Source organism: Pinus tabuliformis, chromosome 5_2, assembly GCF_031772625.1.
Source record: "Pinus tabuliformis cultivar Carrire ecotype Pingquan chromosome 5_2, CPIR1, whole genome shotgun sequence".
NCBI lineage: Eukaryota > Viridiplantae > Streptophyta > Pinopsida > Pinales > Pinaceae > Pinus > Pinus tabuliformis.
The window spans coordinates 93,946,646-93,958,132 of NC_142306.1; the positions used below are offsets into that span (position 1 = coordinate 93,946,646).

At 40.5% G+C, this 11,487-nt stretch overlaps 1 pseudogene; it reads left to right on the plus strand.

Annotated features, from left to right (window-relative positions):
- The first annotated feature begins 6,269 nt into the window (after positions 1-6,269).
- Positions 6,270-7,132, plus strand: LOC149157681 (E3 ubiquitin-protein ligase SINAT2 pseudogene; annotated as a pseudogene).
- The last annotated feature ends 4,355 nt before the right edge of the window (positions 7,133-11,487 follow it).

The following is an 11,487-nucleotide window of genomic DNA, read 5'->3' on the forward strand; positions in this document are numbered from 1 at the left end:
ACAATATAGGACCAGATATACATTGACCACACAAATGCATATATCATCAATCATACAAGAATGTGGAGGAAAACTTGAATAACTTTATTAATATCAAGAATAGCAAAGAGGATTACAACCAATTGTTCTGACCCAGCATCATCCTCTCAGCAAGAAAGCCTTTCTTCACCTCATGAAAAGCTTAGATCACCCAACACTATGATGTTACACCAAGAAACCAGCAACACTTCCTTGCAAACATCTATATATGGATCCCTCATCCCAGAGATCCAGAGGCTGGAATTTTGTATCTTGTAGATCTTTGTTCTTGGATAGTGTTATGCTGCTTTGATTCCATAGGTGCTCTTTGAAGCTGGGTAGATGAGGAATCGAGTGGCAAAGAGCGACTTGCTACCAATAAAGTTTTCTTCAAGTTTTCTTCCCAATTTTTCCCCAGTCATTGCTGACCAGTACCTCTTTATTTTTGTCAAGCTAGAGGAGGATAACATATGCTTGTTCTATAATTTTCCCTTCGGGCAAACCCATCGCTATGTTTTAACGAGCCTAGCGATAGTGAAACTCGTTCTTGTTTGTATGGACAAGTTTGTCGCTATTCGGTTTTAACGAGTTTAATGACAAAGATAACTTGGTCCTTTTCAATTTTAGAGAGTCTGAAAGGGGCATAAAGAAAACTCCAACAATCCTTTTTCGTCATATAATCCCTTTAGTCCGAAAAAGTATAAAATAATACAAAAGGGATGAATTTTCGGTAATTGTAACTAGCCGAACAAAACAAGCGCTCGATCTTTTTGTGTAATAATCCCTCAAGTCCAAAAATATTAAAATCTAATGGAGGGATAGCACTTCTAGTCACTTTAACGAGCTGCAGAGGCCAATTGCTCGGCAATCTTTTCATATTTTATGAGTCAGATGAGAAGAGCTTAAAGGAGACTCATTTTTCAAGGAACGAGTGATAAATTCAGGTAGTAACTAATTCCAGGTAAGGTTTGGAATTTTCCAATCACGGCAGTGTCACAAGGATGGCTAACAGGATCACTCTTCGCAGTTGTTCCTCGAAAAGAGTAAACAATCAAATGAAGGTGAATGATCGGCCAATACAGAGTGGAGGTGATGATGAGAACATAACCAAGGCTTCAAAGGCTGATGACAATTCATTCACGATGGTTATTTACCAGAGATTGGTTCATTTTTTAATGAATGAGCTTAAACTCTGGGGGAAACATTTGCTCACTGCTTATGTTTAATTTTTAACGAGCTTGAACTCCACATAAAAACTTCTCAATATAATGGTCATTGATTACCTTGATTTTACCATTGACAACTTTGTTCCTTCAAAGGTTGTAATTCCTATTCAATTGCTTCATCAAACTAGTTAGAAATGAATAATATATGCTTGAAAAATGTGTCAAAACACTAATATTTTACTTGAATTACGTGAAAAGTAATTTAAAAGTGGTTTTTACCTCTCATTTTACCATTTCATTTGAACTTTGGTTTGTTGGAGCTTTGGAGGTGCTTTCCCCCTTGATTTTCACTAGCTAATTCCGGGAGATTCTATGGACGATTCTTGGCACTGCCTGGACCAGGTAAGAGCTAAACCTGATCTCTTCAGTTTCATTCTTTCCTTTTTGAATTCTGAGCATGTTTCCTGGTTTTTCTGAGCCCCTGGGGTTTGAAGAATTCACCCTGGCTCCATCGCACCTTTCCTATATCGAAAGGTGCGATGCATGTTGGCTTGGTCATTGGCCAATCAGCATGCATCCCACCCAGTACACTACTGGGGGTGTGATGGGCACAAGGAGGGAAACTTGTGCACAGTTTTTCATGGAAATTTTTTCCCTATTGGGTATTCAGGAGTTTTGTTTTCTGTAGTCAGTATACCTCTGTTGGAAACCTAGGTATCAAGAAATCTAGTGTCTATGCAGAGCTACTAGTGTCACTAAGACTAGTAGCTATCTGAGAAACAAACAAACTAAAACTACTTTCGTTTTCCTCTATGAGAAGTAGATAAGAGGGGAACAAAGGAGACCAACCTTTGTCTTGCGCTTGGTTCCTTGCTTGATTCCCCTCTCCCTTCTGATAGATCTTTGCCACTCGCTTGCTCGTCTACCCAGTTTCAAAGAGCACCTGTGGAATCAAAGCAGCATAACACTATCCAAGAACAGAGATCTACTATCATAAACAATATAGGACCAGATATATATTGACCACACAAATGCATATATCATCAATCATACAAGAATGTGGAGGAAAACTTGAATAGTTTTATTAATATCAAGAATAGCAAAGAGGATTACAACCGATTGTTCTGACCCCGCGTCATCCTCTCAGCAAGAAAGCCCTGCTTCACCTCATGAAAAGCTTAGATCACCCAACACTATGATGTTACACCAAGAAACCAGTGGCACTTCCTTACAAGATACAAAATTCCAGCCTCTGGATCTCTAGGATGAGGGATCCATATATAGATGTTTGCAAGGAGGGTGAGTCAGCTTCTGAGATCTGAATAGTGTCCTCTCTCTGATAGTTCTTAATTCCACTTGGAGATTGATGATCTCTTACTCATCCCTGGGTGAATGCAGAGAGGCAAGTGTCACAAGAGAAGTTTCTGGAAGATTCCATGATCCTCCACCTTGCAAATTGACTCTGCCATTTGTCCACTCTTGTCCATCGCACCCCATAGAAGGGCTTTTCAGTATGCATCGCACCTCCCGTGTGCATTTAGGTGGGATGCATTGCACTTTGACCATGGAGTAGGTGAGATGGTCTAGTTTTGACCAGTTCTGAGTAGTTTTTCATGGAGAACTTCTGGGATATGATGTAATCAGTTGACCTTGTTCTTTTAGGGGTTGGAACAAAACTTCTAGGGACTTAGGATCCATTGTTTTATGGACATATTTGATTGGGGTTACAATGCCCAAAAATGTCTATAACAGTTGCCCCCTAAAGCATGAAGTCGTTAATCTTTTGATGTCAGGTGAAATGCTTTATCATGAGGATCCGAAGTTTTTTCGAGCTGGAAGGCGACCTATAATAAGATACAATACAACACATTATCTTCATAATATTTTCATGATCTAGCTAAGGTGGGCATTCCCATGCTCAGCTTTATAAATTCATTTTCATGTACATAGGACAGACAATCGTCTGTGTGCAGACTGATGATTCTGGTAGAGCCATCATCCCTTAAGTTGGATGATTATTTGTGCAGCAATGATGTACATTTGATGTCTTTATTCTCGTGAATATATATCGCAGCCTGGATGGATGAAACTAGATCCAGGGTCTTCAATCTCATTCGATCTTCACTCAAAGTACAAGTCAACCCATGTGAGAGATGTTCTGGAGTCGAACATGGAAAGATATCGCCTGATTACCAGCCAATGATGTAAGCTGTTAACAAGTGTGAGAGGAATCACTGATAATGATGATGACCCTCAAGGTACTACAGTACAATTCACGTGGTGTGAATAAGGGACTTGGCGTCGAACACCACGCAAAATCTTTCGGTTGAAGGTCATTGATGTAAACCTGTCGCCGGAAGTGAGAAACTTGCCATTGAGGCATGCAAGCTTCAAAGTACTGAAAGGGTTGTCCCTAAGTCGACTTCTTGGATAATGAGCTGATGTTGACAAGAAGCAACCCACCATAGGAGAGCCTTAATGAATCCCACATCTACGGCACGGAACGGAGTAAATGATTTTGGAGGTGAAAATGATCCGATGATACAGGGTTCAGGGTGGCGGTCATGAAAGAATGGAGCGTAAATGTATTGCGGTGGATGAGACATAGCTGAATTCTCTGAGCGACTTCTCTTGAACATATCGGCGACACTGACATGATGGATTGGTAGCGTTAACCCCAAATGTGGATGGTGTGATGGACCAATGGTGATATGACCAGTGAATGGAACAACCCAACCCGACTCAGATGCGGAGTGAAAGTGTCATGTTCAAGAGCGACTTGCTACCAATAAAGTTTTCTTCAAGTTTTCTTGCCAATTTTTCCCCAGTCATTGCTAACCAGTACCTCTTTATTTTTGTCAAGCTTGAGGAGGATAACATATGCTTGTTCTATAATTTGCCCTTCGGGCAAACCCATCGCTATGTTTTAACGAGCCTAGCGATAGTGACACTCGTTCTTGTCTGTATGGACAAGTTTGTCGCTATTCGGTTTTAACGAGTTTAACAACAAAGATAACTCAGTCCTTTTTAATTTTAGAGAGTCTAAAAGGGGCGTAAAGAAAACTCCAACAATCGTTTTTCGTCATATAATCCCTTAAGTCCGAAAAGGTATAAAATAATACAAAAGGGATGAATTTTCGGTAATTTTAACGAGCCGAACAAAACAAGCGCTCGATCTTTTTGTGTAATAATCCCTCAAGTCCAAAAAGATTAAAATCTAAAGGAGGGATAGCACTTCCGGTCACTTTAACGAGCTGGAGAGGCCAATTGCTCAGCAATCTTTTCATATTTTACAAGTTAGATGAAAAGAGATTAAAGGAGACTCGTTTTTCGAGGAACGAGTGATAAATTTGGGTAGCAACTAATTCCAGGTAAGGTTTGGAAATTTCCAACCATGGCAGTGTCACAAGGATGGCTAATAGGATCACCCTTCACAGTTGCTCCTCGAAAAGGGTAAACAATCAAATGGAGGTGAATGATCGGCCAATACAGAGTGGAGGTGATGATGAGAACATGACCAAGGCTTCAAAGGCTGATGATAATTCATTCACGATGGTTATTTACTGTAGATTGGTTCATTTTTTAATGAATGAGCTTAAAATCGAGGGAAAACATTTGCTCACTGCTTATGTTTAATTTTTAACGAGCTTGAACTCCACATAAAAACTGCTCGATCCAGTCGTATAATAAGGATGTCTCATTTAAGATGCCATTTTGCAAAGCTTTTCCCCGCATCCTTTCTTTATGCAAGTTAGGAAATGATTGATCCTACGAGTTTAAAGGGTTAGAGGACCTACAAGTTTAAAAAATAAATGGTCGCTCTTCGCTTGTATGCCAAAAGGTTTGCATGCCCCCAGGTATAGCGAAAAATTTCTAGGTTACCAAAGATTGTTCTATCCACACTTCAGACAAAAAACTTCCTCAATGATGTCTACCGAAATATACAAAGGTGAGCGGCGCAACTTGCCTCCAATCACGTAAATTTAATGGAGAAATCTTATTCCAGTCTAATCTCATAAACCAGTCATATATCCTTCGCGGAAACCTACCCTATACCTAAGGTTTTCCTACCGAAACAGACCAGGGTGTATGCCCCCTGGGTTTCAGTCATGTCCTCCCAAATCACTCGCGCTCATCGGGTGGATTGACTGGGGATTGATGAGACATTCCTTGCATGAAAAGACCATTCAGGGATGGTATTTGACTATTTGCTATGTGTGAACCGGGAAATGAAAGTTGGTCTACGAGCTTGACCACTCTTCCTTCATGCGGAAAACACATTACTCTAAAGAGTGAGGAGACAATGGCTCCCATGCAATAAATATAGTCGCGTCTGTTATCACTGAAAAGTCTGTTGTAAAAAAAATTTAGCCTAGCTTAAAGACAGGGCGTTTTCGCAGCGCATGAATTCTTTTTTAGCAGTTTTGCAGCGCTACCTGTTTAGGTGATTTCGTAGCGTGCTACGAAATTGGGGATTTGTTCGAGTTTTCAGTGGAGGCCCAAATCCTATCATGCCTATTGTACACGGGCTATAACTGCTGTGGATGAGGTTGATCTGCTTAAAGGTCTAATGTCAGATTTTTCAGATAAGATTGAAGATATCAAGGTTTACATGGTTGTGGGATCATGTACGTGTCAGTGATGAGCTTTTGAAATGTTAAAGATTGGGTAAACGGTACTAGCTGTTCGTGTATTAGTTCTTCCACCGACAGAGAACATAGACACCTGGTTGACATTTGTTTTTCTTTGGCGGAAAATGGGGTCGTATTAGTCAAGATCATTCCACCAGCACAATGATGCAAACGGTATTGTGATTGTATCTGCTAGAGGCAAAGCAACGGATACGTAAGCAGCTTTTATTCTTGTATGTTATACCCCATGCCATCCTCAACTAATTCAGAACTCCGAGCCTCTGTCCTGCCATATACATATCCCGAAAGTGGCTCTGAACAAAACGATTCAATGGGTCCAAATGAATGTCACTTTGATTCTTCTTGTTACTATGTCCCTTACTGACCTGAGCATTCTGTTTCATCTTCTCATGTAAATACTTCTGCAAGTTGAGAGTGCATAACCGTTGCCCCACTTGCAGACATGAACTGGGGAATATAAGATGTTTGGCTCTTGAAAAGGTTGCAGAATCTCTGGAACTTCCTTGCAGACATCAAAAGCTTGGTTGTCACGACATATTCCCATATTATAGCAAGCTCAAGCATGAACAACAATGCATGTTCAGGCCTTACAGTTGCCCTTACGCAGGTTCTGAATGCTCAGTTACTGGGGACATTCCAGTGCTTGTGACTCACTTGAGAAATGATCACAAGGTGGACATGCACAATGGCTGCACCTTCAATCGTCGATATGTAAAACCTAATCCTCAGGAGGTGGAGAATGCAACATGGATGCTGACGGTATTCAACTGTTTTGGTCAACAATTCTGTCTTCACTTTGAAACATTCCAGCTTGGAATGGCCCCTGTGTATATGGCCTTTTTGCGCTTTATGGGTGATGATAATGAAGCAAAAAAATTTGGCGTGGGGGCAAATGGACGAAAGCTGTGTTGGCAAGGAATACCAAGAAGCATTCGCGACAGCCATAAGAAAGTCCAGGACAGTCATGATGGTTTGATTATTCAGAGGAATATGACCTTTTTTTTTCTCTGGTGGTGACAGGCAAGAGCTGAAACTGAGGGTCACAGGCCGTATATGGAAAGAACAGAGATGATGCTATGGAATTGTCTTATTTGTAAATCCTACTAGATAGTGGGTCCATGACTCATCGTAGTCTAATCTACCTCGAATTTGGAGTAAAATTATTAATGAAGGGTTTGATGTGTTCATCTATATTGAGTCTGCAGGTGATGGAAGCATTTGGTGTTCGCATGCTCAAGTCTGATGCAAAAATGTAGTGTTGTGGAACATACGCATTTCAATGTGTGTACCTTTTAATACTTTGTTCTGCCTTGTCTGAAGTGCCATGTACAAGGATTTAGAGGACAAGGGGAATGGTGTTGTTTATGTCATATGTCTTAAGAAAATCTGTGACCATATCACTGTTGTGGAGATCATGACATTTGTTTCTTAACTTTTGCTATCATGGTAAGTGAAGGCTCTGATATCTTGTCCCACAGCATCTATACATACAGAGAGTCCTCTTGACATTTCACAAGTTCAAATGTCATTTCTTCTTCCACTTGATGAGAAGAGTCTTCCTGGCGTTTACCTCTGTGGTTATAATTCCGATAAATCGTATGGTGCAACATCATATTTTATTGTGCATCCAAAGAGAAACATTCTCGTTGACAGATATTGACATGGAGTTAAATTGGAGCACCTTGCCAAATAGTGGTGACTGGAATGTACTCTTTGAACGGTTTCCTTTCTGCTCTAGTTATGATTTTTTCATTCAAATCCATGTTACAGCTTCAGATGAAGATGATTTTCGGAGTTGGAGAGGGTGGTTTGAATCACGTTTCCGTCATCTTCTCTTGAAGTTTGAAAAGCTTCCAGCATACTGTGATCCAAATCCATACCCATATTTTGACAAGAATCTAAAGGAAGCCACCAACAGGGTAGTTTTTTCCATAATGACCAATAGCAACAGCTGCAACCAGTGGGTTTGTCTACGATGGCAGTATCCTTCAAATGGTGAAACGTGAAGCCTAGCAAACAGCAGCTATTCAATTTTGTGAGGAGTTTAGAGGAAGACTGTGTTTTTTAAATCACACAGCAGTTTCGTAGCGCGCTACGAAACTGCTGTAGGTGGTGTTTTTAACATAAACAGGCAGTTTGGTATACAAGCGGGAATTTTAAAAAGAGAGACACCTGTCCATCAATACAGCCTACAGCACATCCAGGATGTGGCAGCCCGCTCTTTTTGTTAAAGGATAAAAGCATACTCCTTTGGATTCGAATATGTTGAGGCAAATCAAAGACCGACAAACAGGGGCCTATGTTTCAGGGTAACAGAAAGATATGTCATTAAAGACAAACATGGAGCATTAAAGGTTCATCACAGCCACCGCCAGAAAGAGAACAGATGTCAAAGAATGAAGTTCATTGTAATTAAAGCCATCAAAGCTACCGCTATAGTAGTCCACTTGGCAGAGAGTGAATCTTGGTTGTAATAAATGCTTTTTCCAGCATGATGTAGAATTAGAGTTTTAATTGTTTTAGGAGTCTAGAGCTGTCAATTAGTAGGAAAGTGGCTTTTATTAGTTAGTTAAAGGTGAATAGGTGTCATTAGGAAAGGACTTCGAATTCCCCTCAGATGAATCGGAGTCAAGTAGAAGAACTCTATAAATAGCTGAAACAGAAATAAACAAAAGGTTGGAGATTTATACAAAAAACAGAGTTTTTATATTGGCTAATGTAAAAAGACTTTTGACAGTAATAGAAAGATTACTTTTTCTTCCCAAGATTCATCTTGTGTTCAAAGGCTCAGAATATATATGGTTTTGTCTTTATCCTTTCTGTTTTACATCTCAATAGACATGCAATCACTCTGAATTCACCTAGTGCTCAGACTTCCTGTGTATGTTTATGAGTTGAGGTTCTTTTTGAGAAATGTTTCTGAGTGTTTAAACATTATATGCCTTGGCTTCCATGATTGAGTAGTTAATAGTTTACTGCAGAGGTGTTTGACTCCATGAGCCCAATGGAAGAGGTGTTATTTTGTTGTTCCAACCAGCTTACTTTTATGTACTGTTTGAAGAGTTAGCCATCTTTTCTTGTCATTGATCCATATCAAAAATCTGTGAGAGAGCCCTCTCTGACTAAGGAGGCTAAGCCTTAGTCTAAAGCTTGGTTTGAAATAGTTGCATGAGATCTTGCTAAGTAGCAGCCCTTAGTACACGATTTTGTGATAACAGCGTCCAAGGCGTAGATTATAATCCAGGGGTCCTTGGACTACCATTACATTCATGTGAACGGTTTTCCTTCTCAATGTTATCGGCACATTGGGAAGGATCCCTAACGTTCGACCGGTTCCTTTGTCAAATCCCGTTAGATTTCTCATCTCAAGCAAAAGCGATGGTGAACCAAGTGCTTTCCAAGCAGTTGAGGAAAGGATACTCACAGAATCCCCTTCATCTATGATGGTACTGGCCATGACCATTCTATATATTTGAGCAATGATTCGAAATGGCACACTCCGGTAAACGGGGTCTGCCTAGTAGTTTCCAATCAAAGGAAACAACCAGGTTGCTCGGAGGTGGGACCGAATAGACGGCCGGATATGACTCTGATGAACTTCCTTCCTACGGTAAAGGAACGGGTAGACTGCCCCCATGTTCATCGGCGTCTGTGTTTACAAAGAGAATTTGAACGGTGTCGCTCTTGTTCCCTTCGGTGTCTGTATCATCTGAAGATGGATCCTTTGAAGGAAAGACCGGGTCAACTGCCGCCTCGACCTTTTGACTTTCGTCTGGTGAGGATTCAGATGGTTTATCTTCAATGATAGACGCTTCGACCGACCACAATGGCGTGTCAGTCGGATTTTCAACTAGTGATGGACTTGGCAAGAGTTTCTTATATCCAGGAGGAACCCATAGCGATGAAATCAGATGGTCATCCAAAACTCTTTTAGCCTCATCTAGGAAGGGACAACGGTGGATAGCGTGATTGCCTTCACACAGTTTACAAGGGAATTTACTTTTCCTTTTCTGTCCCAACGCTTCGCTTTCACTAGTTGACGGTGTACTTTCAACATGATCATCAGAGGTTGTTGACACCGGATTGCGCAAACGAGGAGACCAGTCCCTTAAGATCCGAGGGATGCAGGGACAATCTTGATGATAGTGATCTCCTTTGCAAATGACACATGGAGATTTAGGCTTTGACAATGCAGTGTATGGATTTTCACTAGATGATGCATGGTTGCCCCTTTTCGCCTTTGGCTCCTTCTTCTTCTTCTCTTTCTTCTCCTTCCCCTTCTTCTCCTTCTTAGTTACTTGATTTTTGGCTTTACCAGCTTCATCAAGCGAAGAGGAATGAGGAGAGGGAGAACCGGATGAAGTAGAAGGTTGGGGGGTAGCTTTGGTATCGTCTAGTTGCTTACTTGATTGCTCAGGAATCATGACATTCTAAATGACAGAGGTCGAGAAGAGCCATATGGGTAAGCCGATTGTCAATCTTGGAAGCGACAATGTGGCCATATGAGGTGCACCAACATCTCCCTAAGAGGAGAAAGGACTAGGATTTCCCCCAAGGGGAGCTCCTTGGTTGGTGGACTCCATTTTTCTCAACCTAAGACCAACGTAGGAAAGGTGATATTTATTCCAATTAAAATAAATTTTAGACGCTTTGACACAACTTGTTTTTTCAATTTTTAAGAGTCGAGAAAAAAAAAAGATGACTCTAGTCGCCTTCGATTTTGAATGAGCTTGAAGTGACAAGTGCTCAGATGGACCTTTTCCTTTAAGGAGTTTCAAAAGGAACGAAAGAGACTACTCTGGAAATCTAGACAGAGGGATTACCAAACCAATCGCAAAACTGCAGAATACTTTTTACGGTACGACAGTCAATCTTCCCGAATGCTGTGTTCAGTGCATTGTGATCGATAGGGCGGCAGACATGGCTTCCTATGGATAAAGGATATAGCCTATTGTGGTCTCCTAATATATACTTGACGGTACGTGGGAGCACATGTCCGTACTGGCACTTATCATCTCAAAGTGGAGGAATCACCCAACCAGCCATGAAAACAACAGTTGCTAGGCTTTACGACGCCGGAATATGTCTCTAGTCTAGACTTCTAAATCTTGTGCGTTAGGTTCCAAAGCGTTTTTAGATTCATTAAATTTATTTTACAGTTGATCTTGCTTAAGAAATTTGCCTTTCAGGTTCACCGCGTGATGTAGATACACAATTCATAAAATGCAATCTAAGATGATAAACAGTCGTTTGATCTTCTTTTTGCAATGAAAATCCTAGCTACTAAAGAAAGAGAGATGATATTCTTTCAACATAGAGAAGAGAGCACACACTATATGCACTGTCCTAAATCAAACCAACAAAAAGTCTAAATTCAAATGCACATGCATGTATTTTTTTTCAGCCTTCTTAATGTGTGAATGATAAAAAGAAAGCTAAGCGCAAATCTGAATTATTTTTCAAAGCGACATTACTAACAAGCTTCTTTTCAAGACAAAATGAAGACAATGACGACACTTTGCGATTTGGAATTGAAAACTTGCTTTCGACACTTGAAAAACTACTAATTCAAATCAAATACGAGAGTAACAGTGTAATCGACTATCAAGAACAATTGGATTCTCTTCTATGACTGAAAACGACACTTGCGA